Consider the following 11,735-nt stretch of genomic DNA (forward strand, 5'->3'; position numbering starts at 1 on the left):
ATCTTTCTGTAAGGCTTTCTGATGCGAGTTTCTATTGAATTTGAGAGTTTTGCAAATGTGGGAGTGTGTTTCTTTCAAACTGAGTATCTTTACATCGTTTGCGTATCTTTACTATTCCAATTGTGTATCTTTACATCGTTTGCGTATCTTTACTATTCCAATTGTGTATCTTTTCATTTCTCGTTTGAGTATCTTTCTGTAAGGCTTCTGATGCGAGTTTCTATTGTATTTGAGAGTTTCGCAAGTGTGGGAGTGTGTTTCTTTTAAACTGAGTATCTTTACATCGTTTGCGTATCTTTACTATTCCAATTGTGTATCTTTACATCGTTTCCGTATCTTTACTATTCCAATTGTGTATCTTTACATCGTTTGCGTATCTTTACTATTCCAATTGTGTATTTTTACATCGTTTGCGTATCCTTACTATTCCAATTGAGTATCTTTTCATTTCTCGTTTGAGTATCTTTCTATAAGGCTTTCTGATGCGAGTTTCTATTGAATTTGAGAGTTTTGCAAGTGTGGGAGTGTGTTTCTTTCAAACTGAGAATCTTTACATCGTTTGCGTATCTTTACTATTCCAATTGTGTATCTTTATATCGTTTGCGTATCTTTACTATTCCAATTGTGTATCTTTTCATTTCTCGTTTGAGTATCTTTCTGTAAGGCTTTCTGATGCGAGTTTCTATTGTATTTGAGAGTTTCGCAAGTGTGGGAGTGTGTTTCTTTCAAACTGAGTATCTTTACATCGTTTGCGTATCTTTACTATTCCAATTGTGTATCTTTACATCGTTTCCGTATCTTTACTATTCCAATTGTGTATCTTTACATCGTTTGCGTATCTTTACTATTCCAATTGTGTATTTTTACATCGTTTGCGTATCTTTACTATTCCAATTGAGTATCTTTTCATTTCTCGTTTGAGTATCTTTCTGTAAGGCTTTCTAATGCGAGTTTCTATTGAATTTGAGAGTTTTGCAAGTGTGGGAGTGTGTTTCTTTCAAACTGAGTATCTTTACATCGTTTGCGTATCTTTACTATTCCAATTGTGTATCTTTACATCGTTTGCGTATCTTTACTATTCCAATTGTGTATCTTTTCATTTCTCGTTTGAGTATCTTTCTGTAAGGCTTTTGATGCGAGTTTCTATTGTATTTGAGAGTTTTGGAAGTGTGGGAGTGTGTTTCTTTCAAACTGAGTATCTTTACATCGTCTGCGTATCTTTACTATTCCAATTGTGTATCTTTACATCGTTTGCGTATCTTTACTATTCCAATTGTGTATCTTTACATCGTTTGCGTATCTTTACTATTCCAATTGAGTATCTTTTCATTTCTTGTTTGAGTATCTTTCTGTAAGGCTTTCTGATACGAGTTTCTATTGAATTTGAGAGTTTTGCAAGTGTGGGAGTGTGTTTCTTTCAAACTGAGTATCTTTACATCGTTTGCGTATCTTTACTATTCCAATTGTGTATCTTTACATCGTTTGCGTATCTTTACTATTCCAATTGTGTATCTTTTCATTTCTCGTTTGAGTATCTTTCTGTAAGGCTTTCTGATGCGAGTTTCTATTGTATTTGAGAGTTTTGCAAGTGTGGGACTGTGTTTCTTTCAAACTGAGTATCTTTACATCGTTTGCGTATCTTTACTATTCCAATTGTGTATCTTTACATCGTTTCCGTATCTTTACTATTCCAATTGTGTATCTTTACATCGTTTGCGTATCTTTACTATTCCAATTGTGTATTTTTACATCGTTTGCGTATCCTTACTATTCCAATTGAGTATCTTTCCATTTCTCGTTTGAGTATCTTTCTATAAGGCTTTCTGATGCGAGTTTCTATTGAATTTGAGAGTTTTGCAAGTGTGGGAGTGTGTTTCTTTCAAACTGAGAATCTTTACATCGTTTGCGTATCTTTACTATTCCAATTGTGTATCTTTATATCGTTTGCGTATCTTTACTATTCCAATTGTGTATCTTTTCATTTCTCGTTTGAGTATCTTTCTGTAAGGCTTTCTGATGCGAGTTTCTATTGTATTTGAGAGTTTTGCAAGTGTGGGAGTGTGTTTCTTTCAAACTGAGTATCTTTACATCGTCTGCGTATCTTTACTATTCGCATTGTGTATCTTTACATCGTTTGCGTATCTTTACTATTCCAATTGTGTATCTTTACATCGTTTGCGTATCTTTACTATTCCAATTGAGTATCTTTTCATTTCTTGTTTGAGTATCTTTCTGTAAGGCTTTCTGATGCGAGTTTCTATTGAATTTGAGAGTTTTGCAAGTGTGGGAGTGTGTTTCTTTCAAACTGAGTATCTTTACATCGTTTGCGTATCTTTACTATTCCAATTGTGTATCTTTACATCGTTTGCGTATCTTTACTATTCCAATTGTGTATCTTTTCATTTCTCGTTTGAGTATCTTTCTGTAAGGCTTCTGATGCGAGTTTCTATTGTATTTGAGAGTTTTGGAAGTGTGGGAGTGTGTTTCTTTCAAACTGAGTATCTTTACATCGTCTGCGTATCTTTACTATTCCAATTGTGTATCTTTACATCGTTTGCGTATCTTTACTATTCCAATTGTGTATCTTTACATCGTTTGCGTATCTTTACTATTCCAATTGAGTATCTTTTCATTTCTTGTTTGAGTATCTTTCTGTAAGGCTTTCTGATGCGAGTTTCTATTGAATTTGAGAGTTTTGCAAGTGTGGGAGTGTGTTTCTTTCAAACTGAGTATCTTTACATCGTTTGCGTATCTTTACTATTCCAATTGTGTATCTTTACATCGTTTGCGTATCTTTACTATTCCAATTGTGTATCTTTTCATTTCTCGTTTGAGTATCTTTCTGTAAGGCTTCTGATGCCAGTTTCTATTGTATTTGAGAGTTTTGCAAGTGTGGGAGTGTGTTTCTTTCAAACTGAGTATCTTTACATCGTCTGCGTATCTTTACTATTCGCATTGTGTATCTTTACATCGTTTGCGTATCTTTACTATTCCAATTGTGTATCTTTACATCGTTTGCGTATCTTTACTATTCCAATTGAGTATCTTTTCATTTCTTGTTTGAGTATCTTTCTGAAAGGCTTTCTGATGCGAGTTTCTATTGAATTTGAGAGTTTTGCAAGTGTGGGAGTGTGTTTCTTTCAAACTGAGTATCTTTACATCGTTTGCGTATCTTTACTATTCCAATTGTGTATCTTTACATCGTTTGCGTATCTTTACTATTCCAATTGTGTATCTTTTCATTTCTCGTTTGAGTATCTTTCTGTAAGGCTTCTGATGCGAGTTTCTATTGTATTTGAGAGTTTCGCAAGTGTGGGAGTGTGTTTCTTTCAAACTGAGTATCTTTACATCGTTTGCGTATCTTTACTATTCCAATTGTGTATTTTTACATCGTTTCCGTATCTTTACTATTCCAATTGTGTATCTTTACATCGTTTGCGTATCTTTACTATTCCAATTGAGTATCTTTTCATTTCTTATTTGAGTATCTTTCTGTAAGGCTTTCTGATGCGAGTTTCTATTGAATTTGAGAGTTTCGCAAGTGTGGGAGTGTGTTTCTTTCAAACTGAGTATCTTTACATCGTTTGCGTATCTTTACTATTCCAATTGTGTATTTTTACATCGTTTCCGTATCTTTACTATTCCAATTGTGTATCTTTACATCGTTTGCGTATCTTTACTATTCCAATTGAGTATCTTTTCATTTCTTATTTGAGTATCTTTCTGTAAGGCTTTCTGATGCGAGTTTCTATTGAATTTGAGAGTTTTGCAAGTGTGGGAGTGTGTTTCTTTCAAACTGAGTATCTTTACATCGTTTGCGTATCTTTACTATTCCAATTGTGTATCTTTACATCGTTTGCGTATCTTTACTATTCCAATTGTGTATCTTTTCATTTCTCGTTTGAGTATCTTTCTGTAAGGCTTCTGATGCGAGTTTCTATTGTATTTGAGAGTTTCGCAAGTGTGGGAGTGTGTTTCTTTTAAACTGAGTATCTTTACATCGTTTGCGTATCTTTACTATTCCAATTGTGTATCTTTACATCGTTTCCGTATCTTTACTATTCCAATTGTGTATCTTTACATCGTTTGCGTATCTTTACTATTCCAATTGTGTATTTTTACATCGTTTGCGTATCCTTACTATTCCAATTGAGTATCTTTTCATTTCTCGTTTGAGTATCTTTCTATAAGGCTTTCTGATGCGAGTTTCTATTGAATTTGAGAGTTTTGCAAGTGTGGGAGTGTGTTTCTTTCAAACTGAGAATCTTTACATCGTTTGCGTATCTTTACTATTCCAATTGTGTATCTTTATATCGTTTGCGTATCTTTACTATTCCAATTGTGTATCTTTTCATTTCTCGTTTGAGTATCTTTCTGTAAGGCTTTCTGATGCGAGTTTCTATTGTATTTGAGAGTTTTGCAAGTGTGGGAGTGTGTTTCTTTCAAACTGAGTATCTTTACATCGTCTGCGTATCTTTACTATTCGCATTGTGTATCTTTACATCGTTTGCGTATCTTTACTATTCCAATTGTGTATCTTTACATCGTTTGCGTATCTTTACTATTCCAATTGAGTATCTTTTCATTTCTTGTTTGAGTATCTTTCTGTAAGGCTTTCTGATGCGAGTTTCTATTGAATTTGAGAGTTTTGCAAGTGTGGGAGTGTGTTTCTTTCAAACTGAGTATCTTTACATCGTTTGCGTATCTTTACTATTCCAATTGTGTATCTTTACATCGTTTGCGTATCTTTACTATTCCAATTGTGTATCTTTTCATTTCTCGTTTGAGTATCTTTCTGTAAGGCTTTCTGATGCGAGTTTCTATTGAATTTGAGAGTTTTGCAAGTGTGGGAGTGTGTTTCTTTCAAACTGAGTATCTTTACATCGTTTGCGTATCTTTACTATTCCAATTGTGTATCTTTACATCGTTTGCGTATCTTTACTATTCTAATTGAGTATCTTTTCATTTCTCGTTTGAGTATCTTTCTGTAAGGCTTTCTGATGCGAGTTTCTCATGAATTTGAGAGTTTTGCAAGTGTGGGAGTGTGTTTCTTTCAAACTGAGTATCTTTACATCGTTTGCGTATGTTTACTATTCCAATTGTGTATCTTTTCATTTCTCGTTTGAGTATCTTTCTGTAAGGCTTCTGATGCGAGTTTCTATTGTATTTGAGAGTTTTGCAAGTGTGGGAGTGTGTTTCTTTCAATCTGAGTATCTTTACATCGTTTGCGTATCTTTACTATTCCAATTGTGTATCTTTTCATTTCTCGTTTGAGTATCTTTCTGTAAGGCTTCTGATGCGAGTTTCTATTGTATTTGAGAGTTTTGCAAGTGTGGGAGTGTGTTTCTTTCAAACTGAGTATCTTTACATCGTCTGCGTATCTTTACTATTCCAATTGTGTATCTTTACATCGTTTCCGTATCTTTACTATTCTAATTGTGTATCTTTACATCGTTTGGGTATCTTTACTATTCCAATTGTGTATCTTTACATCGTTTGCGTATCTTTACTATTCCAATTGAGTATCTTTTCATTTCTCGTTTGAGTATCTTTCTGTAAGGCTTTCTGATGCGAGTTTCTATTGAATTTGAGAGTTTTGCAAGTGTGGGAGTGTGTTTCTTTCAAACTGAGTATCTTTACATCGTTTGCGTATCTTTACTATTCCAATTGTGTATCTTTACATCGTTTGCGTATCTTTACTATTCCAATTGTGTATCTTTTCATTTCTCGTTTGAGTATCTTTCTGTAAGGCTTCTGATGCGAGTTTCTATTGTATTTGAGAGTTTCGCAAGTGTGGGAGTGTGTTTCTTTCAAACTGAGTATCTTTACATCGTTTGCGTATCTTTACTATTCCAATTGTGTATCTTTACATCGTTTCCGTATCTTTACTATTCCAATTGTGTATCTTTACATCGTTTGCGTATCTTTACTATTCCAATTGAGTATCTTTTCATTTCTCGTTTGAGTATCTTTCTATAAGGCTTTCTGATGCGAGTTTCTATTGAATTTGAGAGTTTTGCAAGTGTGGGAGTGTGTTTCTTTCAAACTGAGAATCTTTACATCGTTTGCGTATCTTTACTATTCCAATTGTGTATCTTTATATCGTTTGCGTATCTTTACTATTCCAATTGTGTATCTTTTCATTTCTCGTTTGAGTATCTTTCTGTAAGGCTTCTGATGCGAGTTTCTATTGTATTTGAGAGTTTTGCAAGTGTGGGAGTGTGTTTCTTTCAAACTGAGTATCTTTACATCGTTTGCGTATCTTTACTATTCCAATTGTGTATCTTTACATCGTTTGCGTATCTTTACTATTCCAATTGAGTATCTTTTCATTTCTCGTTTGAGTATCTTTCTATAAGGCTTTCTGATGCGAGTTTCTATTGAATTTGAGAGTTTTGCAAGTGTGGGAGTGTGTTTCTTTCAAACTGAGAATCTTTACATCGTTTGCGTATCTTTACTATTCCAATTGTGTATTTTTACATCGTTTGCGTATCTTTACTATTCCAATTGAGTATCTTTTCATTTCTCGTTTGAGTATCTTTCTATAAGGCTTTCTGATGCGAGTTTCTATTGAATTTGAGAGTTTTGCAAGTGTGGGAGTGTGTTTCTTTCAAACTGAGAATCTTTACATCGTTTGCGTATCTTTACTATTCCAATTGTGTATCTTTATATCGTTTGCGTATCTTTACTATTCCAATTGTGTATCTTTTCATTTCTCGTTTGAGTATCTTTCTGTAAGGCTTCTGATGCGAGTTTCTATTGTATTTGAGAGTTTTGCAAGTGTGGTAGTGTGTTTCTTTCAAACTGAGTATCTTTACATCGTTTGCGTATCTTTACTATTCCAATTGTGTATGTTTTCATTTCTCGTTTGAGTATCTTTCTGTAAGGCTTTCTGATGCGAGTTTCTATTGAATTTGAGAGTTTTGCAAGTGTGGGAGTGTGTTTCTTTCAAACTGAGAATCTTTACATCGTTTGCGTATCTTTACTATTCCAATTGTGTATTTTTACATCGTTTGCGTATCTTTACTATTCCAATTGAGTATCTTTTCATTTCTCGTTTGAGTATCTTTCTATAAGGCTTTCTGATGCGAGTTTCTATTGAATTTGAGAGTTTTGCAAGTGTGGGAGTGTGTTTCTTTCAAACTGAGAATCTTTACATCGTTTGCGTATCTTTACTATTCCAATTGTGTATCTTTATATCGTTTGCGTATCTTTACTATTCCAATTGTGTATCTTTTCATTTCTCGTTTGAGTATCTTTCTGTAAGGCTTCTGATGCGAGTTTCTATTGTATTTGAGAGTTTTGCAAGTGTGGTAGTGTGTTTCTTTCAAACTGAGTATCTTTACATCGTTTGCGTATCTTTACTATTCCAATTGTGTATGTTTTCATTTCTCGTTTGAGTATCTTTCTGTAAGGCTTTCTGATGCGAGTTTCTATTGAATTTGAGAGTTTTGCAAGTGTGGGAGTGTGTTTCTTTCAAACTGAGTATCTTTACATCGTTTGCGTATCTTTACTATTCCAATTGTGTATCTTTACATCGTTTGCGTATCTTTACTATTCCAATTGTGTATCTTTTCATTTCTCGTTTGAGTATCGTTCTGTAAGGCTTTCTGATGCGAGTTTCTATTGAATTTGAGAGTCTTGCAAGTGTGGGAGTGTGTTTCTTTCAAACTGAGGATCTTTACATCGTTTGCGTATCTTTACTATTCCAATTGTGTATCTTTACATCGTTTGCGTATCTTTACTGTTCCAATTGTGTATCTTTACATCGTTTGCGTATCTTTACTATTCTAATTGAGTATCTTTTCATTTCTCGTTTGAGTATCTTTCTGTAAGGCTTTCTGATGCGAGTTTCTCATGAATTTGAGAGTTTTGCAAGTGTGGGAGTGTGTTTCTTTCAAACTGAGTATCTTTACATCGTTTGCGTATGTTTACTATTCCAATTGTGTATCTTTACATCGTTTGCGTATCTTTACTATTCCAATTGTGTATCTTTACATCGTTTGCGTATCTTTACTGTTCCAATTGTGTATCTTTACATCGTTTGCGTATCTTTACTATTCTAATTGTGTATCTTTTAATTTCTTGTTTGAGTATCTTTCTGTAAGGCTTTCTGATGCGAGTTTCTATTGTATTTGAGAGTTTTGCAAGTGTGGGAGTGTGTTTCTTTCAAACTGAGTATCTTTACATCGTTTGCGTATCTTTACTATTCCAATTGTGTATCTTTTCATTTCTCGTCTGAGTATCTTTCTGTAAGGCTTCTGATGCGAGTTTCTATTGTATTTGAGAGTTTTGCAAGTGTGGGAGTGTGTTTCTTTCAAACTGAGGATCTTTACATCGTTTGCGTATCTTTACTATTCCAATTGTGTATCTTTTCATTTCTTGTTGGAGTATCTTTCTGTAAGGCTTTCTGATGCGAGTTTCTATTGTATTTGAGAGTTTTGCAAGTGTGGGACTGTGTTTCTTTCAAACTGAGTATCCTTACATCGTTTGCGTATGTTTACTATTCCAATTGTGTATCTTTACATCGTTTGCGTATCTTTTCATTTCTCGTTTGAGTATCTTTCTGTCAGGCTTTCTGATGCGAGTTTCTATTGAATTTGAGAGTTTTGCAAGTGTGGGAGTGTGTTTCTTTCAAACTGAGTATTTTTACATCGTTTGCGTATCTTTACTATTCCAATTGTGTATCTTTACATCGTTTGCGTATCTTTACTATTCCAATTGTGTATCTTTTCATTTCTCGTTTGAGTATCTTTCTGTAAGGCTTTCTGATGCGAGTTTCTATTGAATTTGAGAGTTTTGCAAGTGTGGGAGTGTGTTTCTTTCAAACTGAGAATCTTTACATCGTTTGCGTATCTTTACTATTCCAATTGTGTATCTTTATATCGTTTGCGTATCTTTACTATTCCAATTGTGTATCTTTGCATTTCTCGTTTGAGTATCTTTCTGTAAGGCTTCTGATGCGAGTTTCTATTGTATTTGAGAGTTTTGCAAGTGTGGTAGTGTGTTTCTTTCAAACTGAGTATCTTTACATCGTTTGCGTATCTTTACTATTCCAATTGTGTATGTTTTCATTTCTCGTTTGAGTATCTTTCTGTAAGGCTTTCTGATGCGAGTTTCTATTGAATTTGAGAGTTTTGCAAGTGTGGGAGTGTGTTTCTTTCAAACTGAGTATCTTTACATCGTTTGCGTATGTTTACTATTCCAATTGTGTATCTTTACATCGTTTGCGTATCTTTACTATTCTAATTGTGTATCTTTTAATTTCTTGTTTGAGTATCTTTCTGTAAGGCTTTCTGATGCGAGTTTCTATTGTATTTGAGAGTTTTGCAAGTGTGGGAGTGTGTTTCTTTCAAACTGAGTATCTTTACATCGTTTGCGTATCTTTACTATTCCAATTGTGTATCTTTTCATTTCTCGTCTGAGTATCTTTCTGTAAGGCTTCTGATGCGAGTTTCTATTGTATTTGAGAGTTTTGCAAGTGTGGGAGTGTGTTTCTTTCAAACTGAGGATCTTTACATCGTTTGCGTATCTTTACTATTCCAATTGTGTATCTTTTCATTTCTTGTTGGAGTATCTTTCTGTAAGGCTTTCTGATGCGAGTTTCTATTGTATTTGAGAGTTTTGCAAGTGTGGGACTGTGTTTCTTTCAAACTGAGTATCTTTACATCGTTTGCGTATGTTTACTATTCCAATTGTGTATCTTTACATCGTTTGCGTATCTTTTCATTTCTCGTTTGAGTATCTTTCTGTAAGGCTTTCTGATGCGAGTTTCTATTGAATTTGAGAGTTTTGCAAGTGTGGGAGTGTGTTTCTTTCAAACTGAGTATCTTTACATCGTTTGCGTATCTTTACTATTCCAATTGTGTATCTTTACATCGTTTGCGTATCTTTACTATTCCAATTGTGTATCTTTTCATTTCTCGTTTGAGTATCTTTCTGTAAGGCTTTCTGATGCGAGTTTCTATTGAATTTGAGAGTTTTGCAAGTGTGGGAGTGTGTTTCTTTCAAACTGAGAATCTTTACATCGTTTGCGTATCTTTACTATTCCAATTGTGTATCTTTATATCGTTTGCGTATCTTTACTATTCCAATTTGTATCTTTTCATTTCTCGTTTGAGTATCCTTCTGTAAGGCTTCTGATGCGAGTTTCTATTGTATTTGAGAGTTTTGCAAGTGTGGTAGTGTGTTTCTTTCAAACTGAGAATCTTTACATCGTTTGCGTATCTTTACTATTCCAATTGTGTATCTTTATATCGTTTGCGTATCTTTACTATTCCAATTGTGTATCTTTTCATTTCTCGTTTGAGTATCTTTCTGTAAGGCTTCTGATGCGAGTTTCTATTGTATTTGAGAGTTTTGCAAGTGTGGTAGTGTGTTTCTTTCAAACTGAGTATCTTTACATCGTTTGCGTATCTTTACTATTCCAATTGTGTATGTTTTCATTTCTCGTTTGAGTATCTTTCTGTAAGGCTTTCTGATGCGAGTTTCTATTGAATTTGAGAGTTTTGCAAGTGTGGGAGTGTGTTTCTTTCAAACTGAGTATCTTTACATCGTTTGCGTATCTTTACTATTCCAATTGTGTATCTTTACATCGTTTGCGTATCTTTACTATTCCAATTGTGTATCTTTACATCGTTTGCGTATCTTTACTATTCTAATTGAGTATCTTTTCATTTCTCGTTTGAGTATCTTTCTGTAAGGCTTCTGATGCGAGTTTCTATTGTATTTGAGAGTTTTGCAAGTGTGGGAGTGTGTTTCTTTCAAACTGAGTATCTTTACATCGTTTGCGTATGTTTACTATTCCAATTGTGTATCTTTACATCGTTTGCGTATCTTTTCATTTCTCGTTTGAGTATCTTTCTGTAAGGCTTTCTGATGCGAGTTTCTATTGAATTTGAGAGTTTTGCAAGTGTTGGAGTGTGTTTCTTTCAAACTGAGTATCTTTACATCGTTTGCGTATCTTTACTATTCCAATTGTGTATCTTTACATCGTTTGCGTATCTTTACTATTCCAATTGTGTATCTTTTCATTTCTCGTTTGAGTATCTTTCTGTAAGGCTTTCTGATGCGAGTTTCTATTGAATTTGAGAGTTTTGCAAGTGTGGGAGTGTGTTTCTTTCAAACTGAGAATCTTTACATCGTTTGCGTATCTTTACTATTCCAATTGTGTATCTTTATATCGTTTGCGTATCTTTACTATTCCAATTGTGTATCTTTTCATTTCTCGTTTGAGTATCCTTCTGTAAGGCTTCTGATGCGAGTTTCTATTGTATTTGAGAGTTTTGCAAGTGTGGTAGTGTGTTTCTTTCAAACTGAGAATCTTTACATCGTTTGCGTATCTTTACTATTCCAATTGTGTATCTTTATATCGTTTGCGTATCTTTACTATTCCAATTGTGTATCTTTTCATTTCTCGTTTGAGTATCTTTCTGTAAGGCTTCTGATGCGAGTTTCTATTGTATTTGAGAGTTTTGCAAGTGTGGTAGTGTGTTTCTTTCAAACTGAGTATCTTTACATCGTTTGCGTATCTTTACTATTCCAATTGTGTATGTTTTCATTTCTCGTTTGAGTATCTTTCTGTAAGGCTTTCTGATGCGAGTTTCTATTGAATTTGAGAGTTTTGCAAGTGTGGGAGTGTGTTTCTTTCAAACTGAGTATCTTTACATCGTTTGCGTATCTTTACTATTCCAATTGTGTATCTTTACATCGTTTGCGTATCTTTACTATTCCAA

Source organism: Argentina anserina, unplaced genomic scaffold, assembly GCF_933775445.1.
Source record: "Argentina anserina unplaced genomic scaffold, drPotAnse1.1, whole genome shotgun sequence".
NCBI lineage: Eukaryota > Viridiplantae > Streptophyta > Magnoliopsida > Rosales > Rosaceae > Argentina > Argentina anserina.